A 27,696-nucleotide genomic window follows, 5' to 3' on the forward strand; every position below is an offset into this window, starting at 1 on the left:
CAGAGGCTCAACACTTCACCCAAGTTAACCAGGAGGCGGGTCAAAGAGGTATGTATTAACGTGCCTCAGGGCCGCAGCCAACACCAGGTCGCGGTGCGTTCTCCGGCACCAAGGCGAAATCAGCTGCTTGCAGTACCCGGCGACTCCTGCCGCTACCCGCCGCTGTGGGAGCTCCTCTCCAAGTAAGGAAATCAGCGTCGGCCTGGAGGTAATTAACAGGCGTTTTAACAGAGATGAAAGACGCCAGATTCAGGCAGGAGGAGGCCGGGTAATTTCTAATTGCGGTGATCCCGGCAGCCCCCGACCAGGGCTCGCCGTGCCCAGCGCCGCAGGTCGCCCCGCGGGGCGGGTGGCGGCGGCGGCAGCGACTGCCCCTCGCCTCAGGGCGGCGGGAGAACGGCAGTGCGACCGCGCAGGCGCGGTGAGGCCGAAGCGCGGTAGGGTGCCGCCGATGGCGCGGCCCGGCACGGGGGGCGGGCCCCTCCCCGCCCCTCCCCGCCCCTCCCCGCCTCCCCAACGGTCGGCGCCGCACCCTCGCCCCGCCCACCGCCGCGGGTGACCTGTAGTAACCCCGCTCCGGCTCAGGCCCCCCCGACTATTCCTCGGGAGCCCGGCCCCGCGCGCCACCCCGCTCCGGCCAACCAGGAGGCGCCGTGCCGCATACGGAATGAGGGCGCCCAGCGGCGGCGGGCTGCCGAGCCGCGGCTGAGCCCAGCCAGTGGCGCGGCGCGGCCGGGCGCGCGCACTCGGGCCGCGGCGGCTGGAGCGGCTGCGCCGGGGCGGGTGGGGGCGGCCCGCAGCGTCCTCTGGGCCGGGGCCCGGTGAGTGCGGGGCTGCGGGGCGCGGGGAGGCCGGCGCGGGGGTGGCTGCGTGGCCCTGCGCCGCGGGGAGCGCGCCCGGCGCCGCTGTAGTGCGGGGCCGCCGGCACGGGCGGGTGGCGCCCCGCCGGGCCTCCCGGGGCCGCAGGCCGGGGCGGGGCGGCCTCCCGCCGCCTCCGCGGCGTCGAGTGCGGGCGCGGCGGCCATCCGGGCCGCGGTGGTGCTGAAGCCGGGGTGGGGAGGGGGGACAGGGCGAGGCGCCGTCGGCCGGCTTGCGGTGAGGGGCGGCCCGGCTGCGCACCGCCGGGTGCCCCTGCGGCGGCCGGTCGGCCTCCCTGCCGCTGTGAGGCGATTACCGCCCTCGCAGGGCGCCGGGGCTGACGGGAGCGGCTTGCCGGCTAATTACGCTTTTTCCTTCTGCTTTTCTTTGTGTTTCGGCTCCTACGTACGAGGAGGTGGGGAAGGCGCGCCCTGAGTCACCGAGCCGGCCGGGGCTGGGGGCAGAGGGCTGCCCGCCGCGGCCGCGGCCCGCCCGGCAGGTACCCGCCCGCAGTGCAGGGTGGGGGGAGGCCGTGTCCCAGCCGCTTCGTTGGAGTATCCCAGATCCTGCCGTTGGGTACCCGGCGTGCGTTTGCGCGTAGTCTTCAGTCTCGCCGTGCAGCTTGTGGTCTGTAAGTGCACGTAATGTGAAACCAGGGCGGTTGAAGGAGGTACGAATCAGAATTTCCAGTCGTATTTTACGGCTTCCATTCTGATTTCTGGGGGTTTGATGCGAGGTTTAGTGCTGAGGTACTTCCCCTTCGTGGACTTGCTCGGGAAAGACAGCAGAGGAGCATTCTTCCCTCGAAGCGTATGGGAGAGGAACAAGTGTTAAAAAGTTATTTCGGGTCATTCCATAAACAGCATGAGGCTCAGTTTGTGAGACCCATACAAAATCTCTGGGAAATAAGCAGATAGTAACTTTCAGAAAAATGAAAACAGTGACTTGAACAAAAATAGTTGTAAGGTAGCTTATGAGCGCTGCTAGATTTTTTTTTTAACTTGCTGAAGAAATAACTCCCACAAAACATCCAATAATTATGTACAACAACTGGTATATAATTTTTTTCAAATGAGAAGTACCGCATTTTGGTTGGAAGTACCAGATTCTAGAACATGGCTTTTTTTGGCCTATGAAATGGATTTGATAACACCAAAAGTGAAATTCTTGTGTTTTAAATAGCCTCGCTCTCTAACTTTAGAATTGTTGTTATCAATACAGAATTTGTGAAAAAGAGCAAAACCAATGGTAAATGCTTTTGAGTACTTCTTTTAAAAGAAGTCTGATAAGGGTAAGGGCACTCATTTTTACTCAAAATCTTTTAGAATATTCTAGAAGTCTTAAGGAATATTTGAGTTGACAGGAAGTTTTTTTATTATGTTGTTCTAAGCATCATGTAAAAAGAAAAAAAGGCACAAAATGAAACCAAAAAGACTTAATGGGATTTTTGTCTGATTACGTTCTGCTGTAGAAACAGTCTTTCTCCAGAGTGGGCTTAGCATCTTGTTGTGCAAAAATTCACTGTGACATAGGAATTTTTTTTTCCCCCCCCCGGAGGTAAAAAGTAAAAGTCAGAAATGGTAGATGCGTTATCAGGTCTTAATTATGTCCTAAGAGAAAGATAATCATCTGGGTGCACTCGTAAGACTTCAAACTCTTAACCATCTGCACCACTGAGAGAGCAAGCACATTTATTGTATTTGCCTGTCCTATGTGCTTTGAAAAATAAAGGAAGGACATTGTTAAGGCTGGTAGTTCCTCATTGTCCTGTGGGTTTATGCTTCAGGAATGGTTGAAGCTAAACATTGTGACTGAAAGACTTAATTTTCTTTGTAGTTGTTCAGCATGGTTGTTCTTGCTAGTCTCTAGAAGCACGAGGTAGGTCCAAATTTCATGCTTTATATGTTCAGTTTTGATGACTGACTGACAGACTTGAGTGAATCTGATGGATCTGCTGATCTATGTGGTCAAGACTTCTGAAACACATAACACGTTCAGTCTGTGGTATGTATCCAGTCCCTATTGGCTGGTCAGGAAAGCAAGCTTCTTGCTAATGGAAGCAGAATCACTTGTAGAGAAGCAAACCTACTGAATTTATCCTAAAACAGCCTGTTTGATCCTCAATAAGCTGTCACTTGGTTCTGAAAGTTGTGCCATCTCCAAGCGTCCCATTCCACTCAAACTAATTGTGAAAATAATAAACCTCAGCCTCAATATTATTCTGTATATTTCAGAGTTGTGTATCTGTTGGTGTACTGTGACATTTTGAGAGAGATCTAGCTTACAGCTGTGGACAAGGGTAGGCTGTCCATACATACCTGTGCATCCGGAGTGCTCTGGGGCTTTGACAAAAGCAGTGTTAATGTCCTGAAGTGAGGTGTCAGGACTGTCGTGTGTTGAATCTGGTTCCTCTTTTCAGAAGTGTTGGTGGGTAGTTCCCCTCTTCCCCGCTCCATTTCTCTTGCTTGGAGGATTCTGATTATGTAAGACCACTGAGTAGAGCGTGTTGGGCTGAGTATGCTGGTATGTGTAACTTCCCAATTTATGACACTGTTATAAAACCATAATGCCTATGAGAAATAATTTCTCAAATAAAGAGGTCTGGTTCAGCCTGAAGCCTAAGAAAATCTGAATGGAAAATTTATTGGAAAAGTGATAGTCTTTGAAGAACTAGGGGAAATGTCTGCATGCTTGACTTAGTGTGGTGTGCTCTTGCTTAACTGGTGAGCATTTAAGCCATTGATTCCCCCAGCCCACATTTAGTGCTGGTGTAGGGCTTTTATTCCTCCTTTCTGTAGGCCAGTGAATGGTTTGAGCCACAATCATACTAAAGACCAAATTTTTGTCAGTGGATCATCAAGACGTCTGGAACAAAGCAGCACACATGGCTCAGGACAAAATGCGAGGGAACTGTGGATAAAGCATCCTTGTTCAAGGAGATCCAGCTATGGAGTAAATTTCCAGAAGGTAGCAGGAAGAACTGAATCCTGAATTGTTTAGAAATCTACATTTTATTTAAAAATATATGTTCCAGTGGAACAGTAGCTAAACTAAAACCTGTCCTGACAAACAAGCTGCTACTTAACTGCCACGGTGACAAAACCAAAGGAATAGTGCAGTCTGACGTTGGAACATTACCAGACCTTAAAGACTAAGTTCAGGTGGCCTGAATTCCACTCAAGCCCCTTTTCTCAGTCAATGGAGAAATCTAGATGGTTTTGGAGAGCAATTCAGAGAATTTACGTAAGATGCTGAATGGGGAGCTGCCTGAAAGCCAGCTAATAAGAAATAGGAGGCAGAAGGATTTATGTGGAATTTAGGCCATCTGAATATGGCCTTAAGATGCGACTTAGTACTACTAAGTAAGGTGTATTAACACTAAGAAGACTTGGCTTCAATTTCTATCTATTTCATCTGCTGCTGATTACTAATTTACCATTTAAACAGCTATATAAGGGTGGGGGCTTCCTGGGTCTGTTTCCTGGCAGGAGTAAACCCTTGCACCAGCCCAGCCTGGCTGGGGAGCAGCTCTGCTGAGAAGGCCCCGGGGGACGTGGCGGACTGCAAGCCGAGCACGAGGCAGCCTTGTGCCCTGTATTAATAGGAGCACAGCCAGTAGGTCAAGTGAAGCGATTATCCCCTGCCACTTGGCACTCGTTAGACCACAACCAGAATACAGCATCCAGTTGTACTGCTCCCCAGGACAAGGGAAATGTTGGTAAACTGAATTCAGTGGAGAGCTACCAAGATTGTCTTGAGGTGTGAGCTTTTGCCTTGTGAGGAGAGGCAGAGGGAGCTGTGCCTGTTGTTGAGCCTGGAGAAGAAAAGGCTTGGGGGGCCCTTCTGGCACCTGTGGGGAGGTTTTCAAGAAAGTGGAGCCAGGTTCTTCACAGTGGTGCATGGTCGGAGGACAAAGACAGCAGGCATGAATTGAAGTCAGAGATGTCTGTGCACATTAAGGCATTTTTTACTGTGAGACCAGTCGAGCAATGGGACTTGTTGCCCAGAGAGGTTGTGCAGTCTCCTTCTGTGAAGGTTTTCAAGATCCAACTGGATGAAGCCCTGAGAAAGCAGGTGTGATCTCATGGGTGACCCTGCTTTGAACTGGAGGCTGGACCAGAGGCCCCTTGAGGTCCTTTGCTGCCTGAATTATCCTCTGGCTCTATTTAGTTTCTGCCCACGGAGCGGTTGCAGTGGAAGTTTCTGAGCCCGCTTATTTAGGACTGCATGTGGACCGGCAGTGCAGGTTTACTCACCATACTTGGAGGAATATAGCAAGCACTCAAGCCCATCTCAAGCAGCTCTCAAATGGCAGGGCTTTATTTGTTTAATTATGCAGTTAGAGTTGGAAGAACTCCTCTTCACCCTGAGATCCTGATCTACATGAGGGTTTGCCATGTAGTAAGGCCTGAAGGGCTCTCAAAGGTTCCAGTACTCTGCTTCAAGGTACAGTTTGGGATCTATTGATTTGGAGGACGTTGAAGGAGATGACCTGGACAAGGCCATGTCCTAATCGCACCTCCTGAATGACTATTACTAAATCCAGGAGTATAGGGTAGAAAAAAAGTACAGCTCTCTAAAGGAAACTCAAATCTCTTTCTGTATTACCTTCTAAATCAATTAGAGAAAAGTTGTTCAAAATTCAAAACAGTTTTAGAATCAGCCCATTTCAAAACTTGCATCAGTCTTTACTGATCTTTGGGAAGAAATTACTCACACATGTGTCCTCTCATTCCTTAAGTGAGCCTGCAGCTCACGGGAAGTCAAGGTGCTGACTTAGTGTCTGTAATCCTGTAGGAGGAGGAGGTGGCAGTGGTGGCAGCTTGTCAACACATTTGTATTGGGAAGTCATGTTTCCTGCAGTGTTCAGGAGCCTTGTTAATTACGAAGGTGTGCTAGTTAATTACAATATCTGAAATGGGACAAGCTGGCTTCTCAAGTTTTATGAGTTTCCTGAAAAGCAGGGAAGATACCATTATCGAAAGTTACTTACAGTTCTTCACTGTTGATAGTGGAAAACCACAATAACAAAACTGCAAGCCTTTTCCCATTTCACTTAAAAACTGGAAACCTAGTGCTTTGGTTTTTTAGGTACTGTGTAAATATCATCCATACCCTGAATGCTGATATCTACTAGATGAAACCACTGTGAGACCCGGAAAGGGAAAATAGCAAGTCACTTCTAATCTTTATTATCTGAAGATTAAGCAGCAGAATAGCAGTAGTACTGCACCACCAGATCCAGTTCCCCATCTATTTGCTGTGTTACGTTACTGTCCGTGTAGAACATTCTCTCCTCTTGTGATAAACTCATAAGGATACTGTCAACGGAAAACTGTATAAAAACTGTTTTTCTGCATCTTTAGAGGAAAGACTTTTCTCCCTTTCCCTTACTGCTGTCCAGAACAGGGTATGGAACATGCCTCATTTTGTTCAGGTTGACTGCTGAGACAGGCGAGAAGCCTCGACCATCCACAGGAAGGGTTTTTTTTGCCTGGATTCTTTGCTTCTTGACCAGAAGACTTCAGAGCAATTAGTGCAGTATCATACATCAGTGTGCATGATGACATAAGGGTTATTGGATCGGCCATGCAGTGTGATTTCTACCAACCAAAGTTTTAAGACAGTATCAGAATATAGTCTGTGAAACAGTGGAGCAAGGTCTGTGGTTGTTTCACCGAATCATTATTAAACTCAAAGTTTATGGTCTCATTCTGTGAGAATCCATGAAAAACGTGGAAAGTGGAGCATCTATGGCTAGTTTTTAAAAGTTAGATGTGCATGTAATTTGTGTTTAGTAAAGAGGATGTCTGTAGTCTGTGTTTTAAGTATGTGGGTATGGAGAAAGGCAGAAGGGAATGGGAGAAGCAGGAGGTGACGGCTTTGCGGGAGGGTTTAAGTGGTTATGTAGAGAGATGCATCTGCTTTTTTTTTGTCTGCAGATTTTGTAAGGATTTATGTGTTTGGTGTGTGCTGAAGAGGAGGGAGGTAAGGCAACAGGCATAGGAGGGAGACAGTGGTCCCAGTAATGCTCAGGCAGGGAGCCTGATTTATGTGGCAAAATGTGGGTTCAGTCTATTCTGCAGCAGTAAGTCCACAATACTTGTCAGTCAGTTATAGCTGCAGTTTAATTGTTCTGATGAAGTATTGCTGCACTGTATTGTTCTAAAGAAGCTTTGAATAGAGAAATGATTTTCCTAATGGACAGCTTTGAGACGCCTAGAAAATATTTTCCAGTTCTGTGGTGCTGATAACTGTAGATTTTTTTTTTTCTTCCCCTCCTTGAGGGGGGGGTTGGGGAGAAGATGCTTATGGAGATTTTTGTCTGGTTCTTTTACAGTCTGGACAAATAGCTTAACCTGATAACATCCAATACTTTGAAGAACAAGGTATAAATCCACTTCCCAATCAAGCGTAGCAGGGCTGTGAGCTAGTGTGTGAGTGTCCTAGTGACAAAGTCAAGGCTGTTAGTGGGTGTTAGAAGGTGGTGTGAGGGTTTTTGATCGGGAACAGTAACTAAAATAGACAGTCGTAAAGAAACTTGTGACAACTTTTTTTTTTTCAAAAATCTGTCATTTACCAATAAAATAAGTTTTATTTTAAAAAAATATTCTGTACACATCCTGTGTTATGCATTCATATACGCAGTTGTGGCCAGGTCCAGGGTGTGAAAGAATGGAGAGATCTGCCAGCCTGACTTTTTTGTCTATGCATCTGTAGATGTCTATACATCTAAGATATTAGAGTCTAAGAGTACAGTGGTTGAAATTGTTTATCTTTTAATTACATCATTAGCTTAATCTTTCATGATTCTTTTGGGGATTTTTTTTAAATGCGAGCCTTAATTCTTTTGGTTTTTGAAATGTTAGTGGCTCATGAAACAGATTAAATATTTCATTTTTATTCTTCTTCTAGAAATATTTAACAGTTTATTCTGGACTTCCAGCTTGTCAACTTGTATTAATCTAATCTGACCATCTGTATAACAAAGGCAAAATAATTTTGCTTGAGAATATTCATCAATTTCCCGCAAATGCTGTTGGTACTGTGGCACCTTCCTTTTTAAGAAAGGGTCAATGTTCTTGTTTTAAAAACTTAGCAGTGAAGGCTCTACCCAGCCAGGTACTTCAATAATTTGGTTATGTTTACATAAGCAGAGTCTAAGGGTGTGTTTGTTTTCCCTGAATAGAAAAACAAGATTCCCTTCTGCCAAACACTCCACCTACCTACATAGTATTTGTATAGAGATTCTGAACTACTGGCTTGAATTGTCTCCTGTGAGGCCTTGGTTACCTCCTCATCTTCATCCCCTCCAGTCCATATCTGTGGGCACTGGATGTTGTCCTCTGATTTTCAACACCTGTGTTTGTAACTTTTATTTTTAAGGCTGACACATAACGACTCAGAGCTGAGGATTATGCTTCTTCAATGCTTCTTTGCATAGAATAAAATGGCCTCTAATTTAATGAGTTCTTGTTTTGCGTTTGTTTCATGTTGTGCAATTGTTGGGCATCTTTGTAACTGATTCTGCCTTGCTTTGCTTACAAAAAAGAGAGAGAATAATAGAAAAAGGGTATTCCTTCCACTGTGATGGAGGAGAGAAGTTGTCTTGATACTTTGTTACTTCTAAGGTTAGAAAAATAGGATAACTCAAATGAGCAGGGTAGGCATCCTTATGCCATACTTAAATAAGTTCTACTACTGGATTTTGAACAAAGGAGTAATTTTCCCCAGCAGTATAGATATAAAACCTAGATAAAGCAGCTCTTTAGGAAAACACTGAATTTGAAATATTTTCTTTTTCCTTTGTTATTTCTTTATTTTGTAATACTGTGTTCCCCACTGTCCCTAGAATTTCAGAGCAGCCAAGAGAAATAAAAACCTTAAAGTAGTTTGCAGTAAACCAGCCTGCTAGTCTTTCTGTAACTTAAGCTTTTGTGTGACTCCCTGTGGGTCGCCCCCCACTTTTTGAGTTGAGTGCAAAGAAAGAGTGCTGTCTGCCCATAAATATGTGGTGGTTGAGGTTGAAGCAGTAACAGCTGAAACCTGCTTCTGCGGTAGCCTTCCCTGGACTTCATGAAGTGCTTAGTTCAGGAACCGTTTTGGCCAGCTTTGATGTTGCAGAGAACAGGACTGCGCATCTGTGACAAAGGCGGAGAAGTTCCTAAGTAAGTGGCTTCCAGGTGACGTTCCTTTTGGCAACTTGGTGTTTATAATGTCATGCTTGGATTCATAGGAAACATTTGTTTAAGTCCTATTTCTACTGATTGACTGTATGTGCAGCATTCCTAGTGTCTTATAAATCAGTTTGGTTTAGTTTGATCCTTTTTGAAATCTGGATTTAAATAAGCCAAGTAGTTTTTTAGCGTTAGGTTCTGGAAAATACTAGGAGAAAGGCAGTTTCTATGCATTGCAGTACAGTTGGGATATATGTTCAAATATAACTAGTCTTAAACAAAGTATTTCTGTTAAAACAGCTTAGGAGTCAAGGGTAATCATCTGTAAACCTGTGTGTTTAGAAGGTGGGATTTCACAGATACTAATGGAAGCAGTCTAAGAAACAGAAGCCTATGTTTTTGAGAATAGATTTAAAACTTGTGGCAGAGGTAAGATTACTAAAAGCGTACTTGAAAATTGCATCTTCACAGAACTTTGAATGAGCGAATTTCATTTCTCCCTTTCTATTTGTGCTCAGGAAAAGCTCCACAAGTTATTTTCTGCATTTATATAGTTGCTGGAGTGAAGTACTGCTTTTGATATGTCTTGCTTAGTCCTTGCGGAGTGGTTCACTTCATGAGGTATGAAACACCCAGTGAGTCTTGTGCAAGGCAACGCTTCCTGGAGCACAAGTCTTATGAGGAGCGGCTGAGGGAACTGGGGTTGTTCCGTCTGGAGAAGAGGAGGCTGAGGGGAGACCTCATCGCTCTCTACAATTACCTGAAAGGGGGTTGCAGAGAGGTGGGTGTTGGTCTCTTCTCCCAAGTGATGAGCGACAGGACAAGAGGAAATGGCCTCAAGCTGTGCCAGGGGAGGTTCAGGCTGGGTATTAGGAAAAATTTCTTTACGGAGACAGTGGTGAAGCACTGGAACAGGCTGCCCAGGGAGGTGGTGGAGTCACCATCCCTGGAGGTGTTCAAGGAGCGTGTGGATGTGGCATTGTGGGACATGGCTTAATGGGCATGGTGGTGGTTTTTTTTTGTTGATGGTTGGACTTGATGTTCTTACAGGTCTTTTCCAACCTTAGCGATTCTGTGATCCCTGGGTCTGTCTGTGATTTTTATAAATTGCGTTCCTGTTGCTTTTCTGCTGTGTGGCTGGGGGGGGATCTCTTCATTATATGGAGAGTGAATGTTACAAAACACAGTCTGAAGCATGCACGTGGGCTTGGGAGCAGTGGTCCCTTCTGAGGGACTTGTGACTTCCATCGCTGGCCAGAGCTGAGAGTTTGCTCCTGTTCCGGAGATGCAGTCACCACAGTGGAAAGTCGGGGGGGAGAAAAGCAGATGTTCCTATGGGAACTTCTTCATCAAATTTTTTTTGGTAGTAAATACCTGTAGATGACTGGACACAATGATGATGTTAAAACCAAAACCAAACACACCAACAAGCAATTGGAACCTGAAAAAGTATTTACCTTTCAAAAGAGGAAGTGTATTGAAAATGTTAACAGCTCAGCCTTTCAAATTAAGTGGTGAAACATCCCACTTTATCACTCTGATAGCTTTGATCATGCTGTGGATGACCTTATTCCTTTGAAATGTATTATAAAATTCCTCTTGAAAGTATCGTTCATCTGGCTGATGTTTTTCTTGTGAGGAACTTCTCTAAAGACTTGGAATAAATCCTTTACTTTTTCTTCTGAAGCTTATATCATCATTTTATTCTCTCAGATTTGCTTTGTTGCTTGAGTGTATTCATCTGCTGCTTGCTCTTTAAAGAGGTTCTGGCTTAAGGTTATCCCGAACAAAAGCCCATCAAATAAAGAAGAAATGTTACAGAAGAAGGCAAAGACGATATAAATATATGGGCTTACCAGATTTTGGAACTGGCCATCTGGTATTTTAAAAAAAAACTAATACAGGATAATGGGTAATAATTTTTAGTGTCACACTACATGAACTCTAATTCATCTAAAAGTAAATGAGAACATTTTAATGCATGTATAGTCTCTGCTAGAGGAAAAAAAACAGAAGTACCTTTACTGTTAAAAATCTCTGGTATCGTTATATTAGATTTTTGTTCTGATCCGACGAATACGTGACTAGAATACAGCACACAACCAGATTGAATATATGGCAACAGAACATCTATTTCTGTTCTGGTTTTTGGGAAACAAACAAACCAGACCTGTTCACTCTTTAGCATTTCAGATTTCCCAGAAAATAGAGAACTGATCTAAGGCTGTATTTTGTAGTAGAAAATGGCATATCAAACCATTCTGGTCGTTCCATTCAAATGGAAAGCAGAGTCTGCCTCCCAGTGGAAGTACTTAGGAAGATTGTGCTAAAGTTGGAAAATGATTGTAGGAATTTGGACAGTGATAAACTGGGAGTGATAACTGGGCTGTTACTCCACTTCTCCAGTCGCCAAAGGTTGGGGGTAATGATGAAGCTTCTGGTTTATTTTTATGCAGACTTTTTTCATACTCTGTGTGTAGAGGTTTTGGTGTTCTTATTTAAGTGCTCTTCCATGTTTATTTTGTATTTGTGGTTTAAAAATCTAACAGTATATTTGGGAAATTGGTGGGTTTATCTCTCTTTGACAGTTAATTTGCAGATACCGAAGTTACTCTGAGGTCTTCTCCAGTAGTAAGGGACTTTATCCATTAATTTCTCTGCTTCTCTGACACAAACGTGAAAACATTTAGTTTAGTTTGGCATTAAATACATCTCTTAATTGCTCTAATAACTGCTTATGAGAAGGAATGGAAGCAATATATTGACTATCTGATAAATTAAAGTGCGTCAAACGAGTAAGACACTTGTTTGCCATGAAGCAGTATTATGTAGTGGGAAGAAAAGGAGAAAAAGATGTAGCAGCACTGGATTGTGTTCCTGGCATAGCCATTACTTTGTTGAATGACTTTGAATAGATGTTTTTATCGCACAGTTTTCTTCTCAGTATTAGTAGTAATGGTGATGTTAACTTCTTGGGAAGTGCTTTCAGGTTTGCTGACAAGTGATACCTTAGAGCTGTGTTTTATTACTCTTATTAATAAAGATGTATTCATCAATCCCTTAAATATTTAATCTGTCTTGTATAAGTTAAAAAATTAACTTATTTAAGGAAAGTTAAGTTTTAAAATGTTTTGAATAGGAAAATTTCTAAGATGAAGAACTGTAATAGGGTTTGCATTTTCAGCTGATTTTAGTATCTTGGAAGGGTATTTGCGTTGTAGATAACAGTAGCTTTAGGAGTGCCTATTTAAGTGTTGCTCCTGAATTAGTGCTGAACCCATTTTGATTTAGTTTTACTCTTCACCTGTAACAAAGGTTTAAACTTCAGTTTGTAGCCCATGCAGTCAGACTGTGCATTGAAAGCCCCATAGTTTTTTGGGAAAAATAAAGCTGTTTGTCTACTTTGTGATTGTCACTTAGCTTTCAGGTCCTTATAAATATTACTGTCTTTGTTTCATTAGAAAGCAGAGGATAGATTGACGAACCTGAGCCTCTCACTCTCCTGCAATGTGCAGTGATACTTCATACAAGTGGGGCGTGGAAGTACATGGAAGTTGATGGCAAATGGACGTTTATTTCGGAAATAACTGAATATACCAAGGATCCATTTAATTTGTGTCCCTGTTGTCCGCCACCACTAGGTGTGATTTCCAATCCGCCCCCCATGTTGTAAATGGGCCTGCTAAGAGGAAACGAAAATGTTAATGTTTTGCAAGCTTTTCTAGGTAATAAAAGTACTGTATTGGGTTTGTGTGGCAGCGTTTTGGTAGCAGGGGGGCTACAGGGGTGGCTTCTGTGAGAAGCTGCTAGAAACTTCCCCTGTGTCTGATAGAGCCAATGCCAGCTGGCTCCAAGACGGATCTGCCACTGGCTAAGGCCGAGCTCATCAGCAACAGTGGTAGGGCCTCTGTGATAACATATTTAAGAAGGGGGGGGAAAAACTGGAAAACAGCAGCCGGAGAAGAGAGGAGTGAGAATATGTGAGAGAAACAACTCTGCAGACACCAAGGTCAGAGAAGGAGGGGAGGAGGTGCTCCAGGCGCCGGAGCAGAGATTCCCCGGCAGCCCGTGGTGAAGACCATGGTGAGGCAGGCTGTGCCCCTGCAGCCCATGGAGGTCCACGGTGGAGCAGATATCCACCTGCAGCCTGTGGAGGACCCCACGCTGGAGCAGGTGGATGCCCAAAGGAGGCTGTGATCCGGTGGGAAGCCCACGCTGGAGCAGGCTCCTGGCAGGACCTGTAGACCTGTGGAGAGAGGAGCCCACGCTGGAGCAGGTTTGCTGGCAGGACTTGTGACCCCATGGGAGACCCACGCTGGAGCAGTCTGTTGCTGAAGGACTGCACCCTGTGGAAGGGACCCATGCTGGAGCAGTTCATGAAGAACTGCAGCCCGTGGGAAGGGCCTATGTTGGAGAAGTTCACGGAGAACTATCTCCCGTGGGAGGGACCCCACGCTGCAGCAGGGGAAGAGCATGAGGAGGAAGGAGCGGCAGAGACAACCTGTGATGAACTGACCACAACCCCCATTCCCCATCCCCCTGCACTGCTCAGGGAGGAGGAGGAGGTGGAGAAAATTGGGAGTGAAGTTGAGCCCGGGAAGAACGGAGGGGTGGGGGGAAGGTGTTTTTAAGATTTGGTTTTATTTCTCATTATCCTACTCTGATTTTGATTGGTAATAAATTAAACTAATTTCCCCAAGTCAAGTCTGTTTTGCCCATGATGGTAATTGGTGAGTGATCTCCCTATGTCCTTATCTCGACCTACGAGCCTTTTCCTCATATTTTTCTCTCTCCTGTCCAGCTGAGGAAGGGGAGTGAGTGAGCGGCTGTGTGGTGATTAGTCCGGCTGGGCTTAAACCATGACACTTTGTCTCAAGATTTAGTTAATATAGTAGGAAGTCTTTCCTTAGGGTAGAGGAGTTCTTCAGTTCATGTAATTCCTACCGTTACAGTATCTTGGTGTCTAACAAGTATCTTGGTGTCTAACAAGTACATAATAATATATTTATCCTAAGAACATGCCTTCTGGCTGCACCCTAAGGAAACAGGAGTATCATTTTACAAATGTAACATCGAGATATGAAGGACACAAATTAAAACCCTTTGTATTTATAAGAATGTTTAATAGCCTACATCCAAAGTTTAGAGGTATTTAGGCTGTAGCACTTGAAACCACCAAGGGTGAGCTCCAAAAAAAGTAAGCAGCGAGATCATTAGTACTGAGAGCAGAAGGTTAATCCTCTAGACCACAGCTCTTCCTGATCCCACAGCGTGCTGGTGACGACCAAGTCACAAGGCGTTTTGCGTATCAGTCTATTCTGATCTTGGTTCTCCTGCAGCTGGGTTTGATTTACAGGATGACTGCCAGGCTCCTTCCCTCTCCTCCTCCAGCTGTGTGTTCCCTCTTTGTGGTGGCATTAATGCCTGTTCACAGTTACCCAGTTTGAGATAGCACAAGAATAACTTCTTTTGTAGTGCTAATTTTCTGTTGATTTAGGTGCCTGCAATGACTCAGCCTAGGCTCAAGTAAGTACCAAAGTTGATACAAAGGAAAATCCACCCTTCTGCCCTAAGAAGGAGAGGGTTTAAACTGGATCAGCGCGCTAATCTGACTCTAGCCCACGCAGGCACTCATGTGTTGGTACAATGGAGGGAAAGAGATGGATTACGTTTTGGAGATGAACAGTCTGTTTTTATTAGCAGCCCAGCGTTAAATCTGCTTGAGCCAAACTAAAACCATACCCTCAGGCTGCGCACTTCATGAGCAACCTTGGCTGCCCCAGTGGTCTGTTAAAAGCTTACCTTGGAAACTGGTTTTGTTGTCATTAAAGATTAATAGAAACTGAATGCCTTTGTACTATAAATTAGTACAGAAAATAAATTTTCTGTCTTAAAACAATGACTGTGGGTAAATAATGATCTGCAGGATTAAGAGTCTGTGAAAAAGCAATTCAGGTTGTCAAAACAAGTGAAGAACTGGGGCAAAGGTAATTCTGGCAGGGGGAGATCACGGCCACCGACTCAAAGACCACCCACTCAAGAAGCCCACTGACTCAAAGATTAAGGAAATGAAATAATAAAAATACCTATTGAGCAGGCGTGACTACTTGCATGCTAGGTAGGAAGTATAAACTAATTAAATTGTGTGTATAAATACCTGTTAACTTGTACCAATGGTGTGCTGGCTTGTACCATGCACCCGTATCTGCGCATTTATGTAATAAAGGAAAATACCTTGACTCTTTGTGTAAATTAGGCGATGCGCACTGCGTAACGAACCCAAGTTTTTGGGACAACTGTTTTTGGCAACCCAGATGGGACTGCGCTGACAGCCTTGCCCAGATCATCTTGCTGTACCCGACGGGGACAAGTGGCTCGATTGGGCTCCAGTGCTCAGCGACCTGTTGTTTGGGGACTCTGTCTGTTCCTCTCCTGCAGTTGGGTGGTAAGCGACAGAATGGTGCAATGCTATTGAAAAGAGGTATTTGCAAATACCAGAATAAAAAGGGGGGGAGATCTCTTGATAAGCAGTAAACTCCTGTGAAATATTTACCTGTGTAAGTTGCATCAGAAAAGTTCCGCAATGAGGAATATTTTGCCCTATATAAGGCGCTTTTGAATAGCGCATTAGGGATAGTTATTTTGTTTCCACACTCTGGTCTGGTTTGTCTGGAATTGTCTGGTTTATTGAGCGTATGCAATACTAAAAATTAGTGTGAGAAACACTGGTTTGATTTTTGGTACCGGAATGGGTTTAACCGCTTCTCAGGAAACACCCACTTGTTCCCCTTTGGGATGCATCCTGAAATCCTGGAATAAATTTGGAGGGGATCCTATGACTAAGAATAGATTAAAGATATTGTAAATAATGGTGGCTGCAATATTGTTTGGAAGATGGCGCAAAATGGCCTGGAAATGGATCTTTAAACTATAACACTGTTTTGTAATTAATGTTGGTTTGTAGCAGAACTGAAAAATGGGATGAGATTCCATATGTAGATTTGGTTTTTGCTTTAAGAAATGATTAGGAAGCCAGAAAGAAATGTTGTTTAGTAGATTCTAAACATCAGAATGGAATATATTTAGTTAAAAAGGAAAAGGAGGACTCTTGTATAGATTGTAAGAAAAAAAAACTGGAATGGAGGAGAATGAAAAGGATGTTCCGTTATTGGTAGTGCCTTCTCAGGTTAATGAATCTGAGAGTTCTGAAGAAAGGGATAGTCCAGTAGCTGGTAGGATGAGAGGTCATAAAGTTAGTGTCCAGGCTCCTTTGAGACAGGCAGTGGGGCCGGAAGGAAATCCTGTATATGTGCATATACCGTTTACTACCTCAGACTTATTGAATTGGAAACAAGCGGTAGGATCATACTGAAATAATCCAGGAGGGATGTATAGCACCGTAAAAACTGTAACGTTAAAACATAATCCCAATTGGGGAGATACACAGGCCCTTTTAGAATATATGTTTACTCATGAGGAACGAAGAACGGTTTTAGAAAAGGCTAAAGAAGAACTGTTCCAGCAGCATGGGGGAATACCAAATGCCGATGCATTTATCCCAAGAGAAGATCCAGGGGGGGATCCTGATACTGATGAGGGGATAACAAGTATAAAAGAATACCAGAAGTTGATTCTATCTGGAATTCAAAATGGAGTAGAAAAGCCCAAAAATTTATCCAAATCATATGAAATAAGACAAGGAGATAAGGAGACCCCATCTGCCTTTTATGAAGGAATGTGTGAAATAGCACGAAAATGGACAAATTTAGACCCAGATGATCCCAGTAACATGAAATTATTTAAAATGTTATTTATTGGTCAATCAGCTTCTGATAGTAGGAGAAAATTACAAAAAGTGGATGGTGCAGATGGAATGACAATCTCACAACTAATGTCCATTGCATATAAAGTTTATAATAATGGAGAAGAAGTGGAAGAGAAAGAAAAAAGAAAACGAAGCTGCAAACTTCTCTGTTAGCTGCCCTGACAAATGGACAGGGAAGAGGTAGAGGAAAAGATAGGGGAAATTTTCCCAGTGGATTAAGGGGCAGAGGAGGAGGTCGTGGAAACCTGAGAGATAATTGGTGTGATATTCCATTAGGACCTAATCAGTGTGCTTATTGTAAGCAAGATGGACATTGGAAAAGACAATGTTCCCATCAGCCAATGGGTCAGGAAAAGGGAGTGGAAACAATGGCTGAGGTATTGGCAGAAATCGAGTTAGATTGAAGGGGACTGGAGGAATCTATTAAAGTTTCCCCAGCTGATCCTCTGGTTCCAGTAAAGCTGGAGAATGAAACAATGGATTTTTTTTTTTTTAATTGGTAGCAGGGCTACCCATTCAGTAATAACTAGTTGTAAGGGACCTTTGAGTAAAACCTCGGAGCTCGTTGTAGGGGCAACGGGAAGAAAAACTTTGCAGCCATTCTTACAACCTATGGAATGTACAATTGGAGATACTAAACTGACTCATGAGTTTCTATACATGCCAGAGTGTCCCCTTCCTTTGTTAGGACAAGATTTGATTTGCAAATTGAATGCTCAAGTAACTTTCTCTGAGAATTTTGTACAGCTGCATATACCTCGAGAGATGGCATGGAAGGCTCAAATCTGCTTACTGACAGATAGTACCTTGGAGGAACCTGAAAATGACATCTCGGACACAGTGTTGAATGCGGTAATTCCTTTGGTGTGAGCCTCGGAGAAGTCAGGTAAAGCGAAGAATGTATTTCCCATTAAACCTGAACTCATTCCAGGGACAAGCCTGGTGAGGGTAAGCCAATACCCTAACAGATTGGAAGTACGCAAAGGATTGTAACCCTTGATAAATACTTTCATGCAAAAGGGACTGTTTAGAGAGTGTCAATCTGAATTTAACACTCCTATTCTACCAGTAAGGTAGCCTCGTTCTCAAGAATGTAGATTAGTACAGGATTTAAGAGCAATAAATCAAATAACCGTGGACATACACCCTACTGTACTAAATCCTTACACCTTGCTAGCCTTGGTGTGTGAAACAAATGCTTATTTTACTGTTTTGGACTTAAAAGATGCTTTCTCTTGTATCCCAGTGGACAAACAAAGCCAGACAATTTTGCTTTTGAATGGGAGAATCCCACAACGGGAAGAAAGACGTAGCTGTGTTGGACTGTGCTCCCTCAAGGATTTAAAAACAACCCCACTCCTGTTTTGTAACGTATTGGCAAAAGAATTGGAACAGCGGCAAGAAAAATATGACAGCATAACCCTATTATAATATGTTTGTGACATATTAATAGGAGCTGACACTAAAGAAAGTTGCTTGGAAGCCACGGTTAGTTTGCTGAATTATTTGGATTAGCAAGATAGAGAGTTTCCCAGAAAAAGACTCCAGTTGCAAAAGAACAAGTGCGATATCTGGGCTTTGAGATATCAAAAGGACAAAGAGAATTGGGAATAGAAAGAAAAGAAGCAAGCTGTAAAATTGCAGAACCAAAATAAAAAAAAAAACAGTTGAGAGGACTTTTGGGGATGGCTGGATTCTGTTGAATATGGATTCCTAACTTTGGATTGATGGCCAAACCTTTATATGAGGCAGTTAAAGGACCAGGAGAATTACTGGAATGGACTCCTGAATGTCAGAAAAGTTTTGAAATGATAAAGTCTGATGGATGCCCCAATGTTGGGATTGCCAGGTATGACAAAACCTTTTCAATTGCATGTGCATGAAGGACAGCATGTGGCCTTGGGAGTGATGACCCAAGTTCTTGGAAGTTGGAAAAGAGTCGTAGCCTACTTCTCAAAGCAATTGGATGAAGTAAGCAAAGGGTGGCTGGCATGCTACGAGCTGTAGCTGCAACTGCCTTGTTGATACAGGAAGCTTGAAAATTGACCCTGGGACAGCCTGTAACAGTATTGGTCCTTCATGCAGTAATGGCCATCTTGAATGATAAAGGACACCACTGAATTTCCCCTAACTGGGTGGCTAAATATTAAGCTATCCTGATAGATTAAGAGGATGTGACCTTAAGTGTGGTGTCCACCTTAAATCCGGCCACTTTGCCCATTGTGGAACAAGACTATTTACAGCATGACTGCATGGCCACAATTGAACCAGTTTATGCTAGCAGACCAGATTTAAAAGATGTACCATTGAAAAATGTAGATTCAGAATCTTACACTGATGGTAGCAGTTTTATGCGTAATGGAGAAAGAAAGGCTGGATACACTGTGGTGACTCTCTGGAAGGAGATAGAAGCCAAACCATTGCCTAAAAATAACTCGGCACAAAAAGCAGAAATCATTGCATTGCAAAATGTGCTTTCGGTGTTGTCCATGCTCATGGAGCTATTTGGAAGGAACGGAGGTTACTGAATTCACAGGCAAGCGGTACGAAATATGGACAGGAAATCCTAAAATTGTTACATGCTGTATTAGAACCAAAAGAAGTAGTGATAATCCATTGCAAAGCCCACCAAAAAGGACAATGAGAAATAATTGAAGGAAACAGAAGAGCTGATTTAACAGCAAAGAAAGCTGCCCTGTGTGGATGTGTAACTGGAACCTTGATACCCGGTGGAGAAATTGACATGAAACCTCCTCAGTATTCTGAAAAAGATGACCGATTAGCAGCGATGTTAAATGTTCAAAGAATTTGAAAGGATGGTGGGTAACTCTAAATCAGCAGGTTATCCCCACAGCCAAAATGATGGAAGCCCTTCTCAAAAAGTTACCTGAAGAGACTCACATGGGAGCAAATGCTGTAATAAGCAGTGTTAAAAGATATGCTATAGGACCAAGGATGCAAACAAATGCAGGTGCAATAGTAAGAAGATGCCAAAATTGTTGTGTAAATAATCCTAAAATAAAAAGAAAACCTCCTGCAGATGATGGGAAAAGAGGAATAACCCCTGGGGAGCACTAGCAAATAGATTTCTCTGAGTTACCAAGATGCAAACAATATAAGTATCTACTAGTGTTAGCAGACGCTTTTCCAGGATGGCCAGAAGCTTTCCCTTGCCACACTAATCAGGCCAGAGAGGTTGTTAAAGCATTATTAAAGGAAATAATCCCTAGATTTAGAATTCCTGAAGGGATATCTTCTGACAATGGACCTCATTTCATTTCAGAAGTGGTCCAGGAAGTGTCAAAATTTCTCCAGTTTAAATGGGATTTACATACCCCATGGAGACCACAGTCTAGTGGGAAAGTAGAAAAAATGAATCAGACCCTTAAGAGGCACATCTCAAAATTATGTCAAGAAATTCAGCTTATATGGGTGGATGTTCCACGTTAGCTATTGATTATCTGCTTTTAAGACATAACCATGGGTGTGAAGAATTTACAGGGATGTGCTTTTTCAACTTGACTGATAATTCACAAATCACAGAAGGAAAAATATAACAGTTGAAAGAGTTAGCGGAAGATACCAAAGAAGGAGAAAGCTTAGATTTTCCTTGGTTGATTTCTTTGGTTACCTAATTTTGGATGGTTAAAACAACTATTTATAGCTGGTCATCTTTTAATATTGATAATCATGGTGGTTTGTATTATGTTTGGATGTTTGAGAACTCTCATCACTAAGCAACTAACTCAATCATATGAACTTGTAATATGAAATGGAGGTGAGACTTGCAGAAAACTAGAATTCCAACAACTCTCAAAGGGGGGAAATTGTTGTCATTAAAGATTAATAGAAACTGAATGCCTTTGTACTATAAATTAGTTTTCTGTCTTAAAACAATGACTGTGGGTAAATAATGATCTGCAGGATTAAGAGTCTGTGAAAAAGCAATTCAGGTTGTCAAAACAAGTGAAGAACTGGGGCAAAGGTAATTCTGGCAGGGGGAGATCAGTTTGTTCCAGGTAGTGGTTCCAGGTAGTTTCCTAAAGGTCTGTGTGTGCCCTTGTGAGCTTTTCAGAAACAGACTTGAGCACAGAAGCACCTGAGGTGCCATCAGGACTGGACTTCAGTTGTGGATTTGCTTATGCTGAAGCCTCCCTGGGGTGGGTAGAGTTGTGTGAACAGCTGTGGGAGTGCTTTAGGTGGCTCCCGGAATCTGCCTGTGTGTGTTTGTGATCCCCAGCAGAGCAACTGGCAGCATTTAAAGAGCCTGAGTATTCACTCAGGGTTGTTGGAGAGGTGGGTCACAGCTGGAGGCTCCAAGGCAATCTGGGCAAAGTAGTTCAAAATTACCCTAGACGTGCATGCAGAGAGTAGTTATTCTCCCCACGTCCAGAGTATTTGTGTCCTTTTGAGAGAAAAGCTGTAATCAGTACTAATTTTGGTCTCCCACTATACCTCTTTCTGTGCAAGCTAATAGCAGTTCACAACATGTAGCAGCGAGGAGGGCGAAGTCCAGGGAGAGATAGGTATGTCTTGCTCAGGACTTGGAGTGAGAAATCAAGGACTGGAGATGATGTGGGGATTAAGTTAATTCTGGGTCTGCCTGCTTGAAAAGGTTTTGTGAAAACCTCTGGCTGAGTGTAGGTCAGACTGTTACAGCCATGCAATCCTGTTCTCCTAGATCTTTCTTTAGCAAAGGCTTTTTAACAACCATAACAAGCCCTGCATGGTCAGGTAGAGCTGTTGTGGAATGTACCGCTGCTAGGTTTGTTTCCAGTGGGTGGTGGTAACTGAAGGGTTGGTGCACCGAGCATTTTTTTTTTTTCCTCCCTGTTGGAAGCAGATATCCTTTTGGACAGAGTTGCACGGCTGTTCCTTAACTTGACTCAATAGAGGCAGTCCATTTTGGAACAGGGTTTCAGGTCTGCCTGGTGAAGGGCTTTGTGGATGTTTGAGAGGCGCGGGGAGAGTCTCCCTTGCTCTAAAAGCCATGCCGAGATGCAGGCACCAGCCTGGGGGAGGGTGGCATGGAGGGGTGGAGAGGCTGGAAAATAAGCAAGCAGGCAATAAAGACAGCGTTTGCGCTTACATGGAAACCACTGTGCTTGGGAGAGAGAGGACCACCAGGATGGCTCGGAGGGAGCTGGGCCCTGGGGAGTGACACGGGTCCTGCAAGCAGTCCCGGGGCAGCGGCTCTCTGGGGACGCGGGAGGTGGTTGGGAGGCTTGCTGCGGAAAGCAGCAGGGAGGGTGAGTTGGGGAGCTGAGGTCGGTCCCTGCGCTCACTCTGCAGTTGCTTCAAATTCAGGAAAATGCGCTGAGCGCCAACTCATCCCTGGGGACCAAAGCATCATTTCCACCCTTCTCTAGGGCTTGTTGGGATTTCTGTCCTCCATTTCAAGAAATGTGTGAAAACACTTCTGCTATAGCTGTAAGGAACATCTGTTTTCAAATATAGCTATGTCTTAAATCTATGTTGCAAAACAGATCTTCCGCTTAGGTTACTATACATTTAGGACTTTTTCCTAAGCACTGTTTATTGCCTCAGGCTCTACCTCACTTCATAGTCAAGGAAGTTTCATTGTGAAGCACAGGCTGTTGCTTGTGTGTACTTTTGGTTTTCTTTTCTACTTTTATATAGATGAGTACATGAGTATTTATAAATGAATAAAAGTAATTTGGTTTTCTTGATATCTTTTTTGTAGAAGAAAAGCTCTCTTGCTGAATGCTAACAAAGAAATGTTTTCACCGACAGCTCTAATAGCAAATTCCAGATGTAGTAAAAAACCTGCTTCCTTAGGGTTGTTAATGTTGCTTTTTAAGTCCAGATGTAAACTAGTAGAGGCTAATTTCCGATGCAGTTAAAATTCTGTATTACGGGCTTTGTTACATTGTATTGAGTACTGGGATTGTTAGTTTTTATGAAGAATATATCAGGCAATACATGAAGATACTCAGTTATTTTGTCCAATAAAGCCTAACCCTGTAAATAACCTTTTTATTCTTTCTGTGAATGTTAACAAATCAGTTTCATTTAGCAATATTTGCTGATAAGAGAAATCTAATGTGTCTTCCTGTGACTATAAATTGTTGATGGAAATGTTTTTTTGCAAGAGTATCTTGGAATCTCTGGGTTTGAGTTTGGTTTTGTTTAATTAGTACGTGTGAAATCGTGGAAGTCAAGAAATGGGGCAGTGAGCACCCTGGTACTTACTTCAAGCAGCAAATAGTCAATCCACTGAAACTGTTTCCTGGAAAAGATTATCTGCATAAGAACTTAATACGTGTGTAAATAATAAAGCTTGCAGACAGGTAATAGGTATGAAATGTTTACATTTGCTGCATATTTTAAATGTGAATTGCTGGCACAGGTTTTTAAGTAAGACTTCTTTCTGCAAAGAGCAATAAATAAAACCTTGCTGTACAGTAGAGCAAAGTCAATAAATGTAATTATTACTATTTTATGTAGTCTTTTTATCAAGTGTCCAGGAATATTTACTACTCAGGCTGAAATGTATTCTCTGCATAGATAGATATACAAAGATAGGTACATTTTTTCCACCCCAAATGGTAGAACCAGTGTTACACTGAAAGATGCTGGGGAGTTAGAGTTTGTCAGGGAGGCAAGTAGCATGAGCTACTGAATTTAACTGATGCTTTTCCAGGCACCATGATTATACTGGACTTGAGTACAAACCATGACTACATTGTGTGTTACAATTGGCTTTATTTTAGCTTAGATGTAGTGGGCCTAGACTCTCCGAGCTGATACAGTGCAGTATTAGATGAGCAAAAGGTTTTATTTATTTGTTATAAAAGACAAGTGAAAGAATGGAGGATGTGTTTTATAATTGCCATATTTAATGGGGATTTTCCATTTTTAGATTTTGCACAGTTGCCTGTGACAGCTCCTGTTGAGTAAACCAAGACGGGAACATCTTGTGTCGGCTGTTGTACCTGTACCTGCCACGATGAGAAGTTGCATAAGGTTTCTTTTTCTTGTTAACTCATGCTTTTATTGTAGTGCAATTATTATAAGCAGGTCAATTAGTAAACACATTCCTTTAAGGATTATTTTTTTTCTCATTTAACAAAAGTTTTCTACTAAAACTAAAGGGTGTAACAGTATTAGTATAAGTAGTATATCAGGCCAAATCACTGATTATGTATTAAGCAGGATCAGTCCTGAAAAATGCTGGTTTACTTCTCCAGACTCATTCATGAGTGTGCTGGTTGCTGCTTCTCTTTGCTGTTGAAAAAAGTCTGTAACTTTTACTTGTGGTCTTACTCTTTCCCATTTGGTTACCCCTTCATGAAACGGATTTACATATAAACTGAACACCTATTATGTGTCTGCAGAAACATTCGCTTGCACAGTTTTTCTTTATGTTGTACTCTTGCATAAGTTACCAGCTCTTTCCTCCAGGATTTAATCAGCCAACCTTTCCTGCATCACTAGTCAGGGTTTGAACACTGGTTCCTCAAAAACCCCAACAGGATTATGTGAAACCAGAACGGATGCATGTTCTAGAACCTGAGTGTTTACAGCTAATCTGCAGACTGAACCACTACGTTAAAGATATTTTCACGTGTCATGTATTTTTATTTGTCAGTGATTAAGCAGGAGTTACCCAAGAACAAAATTCCGGTATTCTAAAGGCAGTGGACTTCCTCGCAGTGTCACAGTCTTAAGTAATACTTACTAAAAACTAATCAGGATGTTGTCCTCTGCTTTCCATTCCCTGCCCCAAAATGTTGGGTTTACTTACCCTCTTTTTACAGTCAAAAGCAGTCATATACTTCCAAAATTAACGAGGTGACCACAAATTGTATTTCAATTAAATTTTAAAGCTCCAGTATGGTATTTCACTAAGTCTTTCAGAGGTTTTTTTTTGTTTGGTACTTTTTAAAGGTAGAATACTAAACCGCAAACAGTGCCTCCTTTTCAAGCCTTTCAAATTTTATATAGCCTTGAAAATTTCCCTAAAAGTTTTCATTTTCAGATTAGTTCTTCAAGTTGATTATTAATTATGTATTTTCATTTTGAGTTTTCAAAATACCATACATTAAAGGTTCAAAATAGCAATTGTTATAGAGAAAAATGCATGTACAAACATTGTCTCTTAATGAAAACAATCTTTTTCTTTTATAATGTCATTAAAACTGGGTTTTTTTGAGGTTAAATGACCTTTTATTAAAAAAAAAAACACCACAAAAAATGTACTGTCATGTTCAGCTTCATTGGTTTTGCTTGCAGTAAAAGAAAAAGTCTTACTGTTAGCACTCTAGTCTCAAGTTAGGGTTAAGTTTTGCTTCTACATTGTTATCAAAAATTTTTTTTTTTAATTGGATGCTTAGTGATCCGTTTAGCTAACTTCGATGATGTTCTGCTGGGAATGGCATGATAAATCTGTTGGATGAAGGCATTTTAAACTGAAACAATGCATCTCCTTTGCTTGGAGTTTTTCTCTTCAGTAGTATAGCAAACAAACAAATGAAGCGATGAGTTTAAAATGCATCTTGTGTTCTTCAGTTATACAAGGAAAGAGGTGGAGCCTTTGCATTGCCACCAAGAAACTTCCTTTGTGTCGTGGCTCAGCTCTTTAGAACCATCACCCTACAAAGATATTGGAACTTACCCTTCTAGTGAGAATACTAGAATATATTTTTCTTGTTCAAAAAGAGACTGCACTTTTCCCACTCCCAATTACAATGGTAATTACAATTGTAATTACAATTAGTTACAAGCATAGATGCTCTGTAAGTATCACAGTCTGAAATCAATTGCCAAATGGCACAGGAGCACTCTCTTGCTAAAGTTTGCTGTCTCCTAATTACAAGATTTTAAAGAAAGAAAAATGGAGTCGTATTTGGCCTTTAAGGCAAGAAACTGCATTTGCAAAAGATACTTTTTTATCCTTAAAAAATTGCATTTTAAGTGAAAAAATATTTTTTGTAAGTGTTAATTTTTAAAAGAAACTGTTTGAAATAGATGACTTGTAACAGCCTCACTTCACTGAAGGAGAAACTGAAGTAATTAGCATTTTACTCAGGGTAACAGATGTACATCAGAATAGAGTTCTAGAGGTGGACGCTTACTTTTCTGAAGCAGGGTAACATTTCAAAATATTTCCCCTTAGTCTGTCCTGTTGGAGTGTTCCTTAGACCCTTTCTTGTGATGCAGCCTTTATGAAATGGTGGGCATAGCACAATTTATGATTTGCAATTCAAAGAAAACATTTCCAGGTTTGGGGGTTATGTGCAAGTCTTCAGGTAAGCCACAAGAGAGAGCTTGACATGAGACCTTGGCGTGGTTATTTTAGAAATGGTGGAACAGGTTCTTTTCTCCTTCTGAGCTAGGAATAAAGCTGTTGGGATAACTGCAAAATCAAATGGTAAGCTGCTATTCTAGAAGGGCTCAGTGCCTCTCTAACCAAGGGAAGTTATGAAAACCAGAGAGTATTTTTGGACAAGCTCAATTGTTTGTCAGAGGGAGTTTCTTTGGAGAACAGTTTTCCAAAAGGTATTAGATCAGTTGTCTTCATTTTTGCTTGTAACAGTGTTTGGTTAAATTCTCTGTGCCTACAAAGTAGAAACAGAAGTTCTCCTGCCGTATAAGGAGAAAAGATATCCGTCCCCCCCCCGAATTGGGCCTGACAAAGTTGTAGTACAACATATAACTTCTTGAAAAATCGCTAAAATTTTGTTGTGTGAACTCTGGGTTCAGCTTTAAAACATCATGTTCTTTGCTGCTATCAACAACAGCATAATTTTTCTGGACTGCAGTAGCTCATTGGCTGGCACGTGATTATTTCCATTAAGTATCCTTCAGTGGCAGCCTAAGAACATAAGTCTCTTCAAACGATTACTGAATTTGCCCTTTAGCCTATTTAGGTTTTTTTTTATTTGTCATCAATTTCTGCCTTTGATCTGAAAATTAAAATATATACACTTCAAGGTTTTTTTAAGGTTTTAAATCCCTTTCCTCCTCTGCAGCTTCATTCAGTAAGTCCCTACTGTGAAGAGCTCCTATGCTTTATTTGAATATATGTCTCTGGGTGCTTTGCAGAATAGACCTTGATGTTGCTTGGTTTCTTCAAACTGCCTGTAATGATGCAGTGTTAATGATGAGGTTACAGCAGCTTGTTAGGGAAGAAGCTGATGGTGAAATAGTTTTGCTTGGAGTTTTAAGAAATTGTATGGTTTAGAGAAAGATGGAATTAATCTCATCCCACAAATGAAGGATATTGGATCGATCTGTTCCCAAAAGGACCTACAAATCTAAGATTCATGAAGCAAGTTTTCTTTCCATTACTACTGAAGACTCTTACACAATTTAAACATTACTTTTTCAACTAAGATTTCTTTTCATTAGGGTTTTCAAAGAGTCAATGAACATAAGGTATCAGCAAAGAATAATATGGTATTGGCACTGTATCTTACTTAATTTAGAAAGAATTATCAAAGTTGTGCATCTTATGTATACATGATTATTAGTTGCTTGATTTATTGTATTGCTTTTAATACAGTTGTATCAATACATTTGAAAAGTTAACTAAGTGTATTTATAGTTCATTTTGCTTTTATGTGCAAAACACTGATTTTTATAACTGTAGCTCATTCACCATTGCAGAAATTAATCTTCAGCCATTATGACAAGTGTTGCTGTTTTCCATAATGATTTTAATTATTTTGTTGATTTTTCTGGATCTTTTAGATAGATAGCATAATTTATTGCCTCCACAGTAGAATACATGAGACAGTTGCATCATTGTGTTCTTTAGATATGATAAATGATGCTTTAAAAAAAGTCAAAGTGAATATCCTGGCATCATTA

At 42.2% G+C, this 27,696-nt stretch overlaps 1 protein-coding gene across 3 annotated transcripts in view; it reads left to right on the forward strand.

Moving 5' to 3' along the window:
• The first annotated feature begins 795 nt into the window (after positions 1 to 795).
• Positions 796 to 27,696, forward strand: part of ACSL3 (acyl-CoA synthetase long chain family member 3) — a 58,939-nt gene continuing 32,038 nt past the window's right edge. For 2 of the 3 annotated variants that reach the window (XM_059822647.1, XM_059822649.1), the window contains exons 1-2: positions 796 to 821; positions 23,744 to 23,847. The gene's annotated coding sequence lies outside the window, so the exon portion shown is untranslated. Of the gene's footprint in view, positions 822 to 15,467; positions 15,481 to 23,743; positions 23,848 to 27,696 lie in introns of those variants that run through there. The other variant, XM_059822648.1, reaches the window with a different exon arrangement.

Source organism: Gavia stellata, chromosome 11 (assembly GCF_030936135.1).
Source record: "Gavia stellata isolate bGavSte3 chromosome 11, bGavSte3.hap2, whole genome shotgun sequence".
In the NCBI taxonomy this organism is placed as follows: Eukaryota; Metazoa; Chordata; class Aves; order Gaviiformes; family Gaviidae; genus Gavia; species Gavia stellata.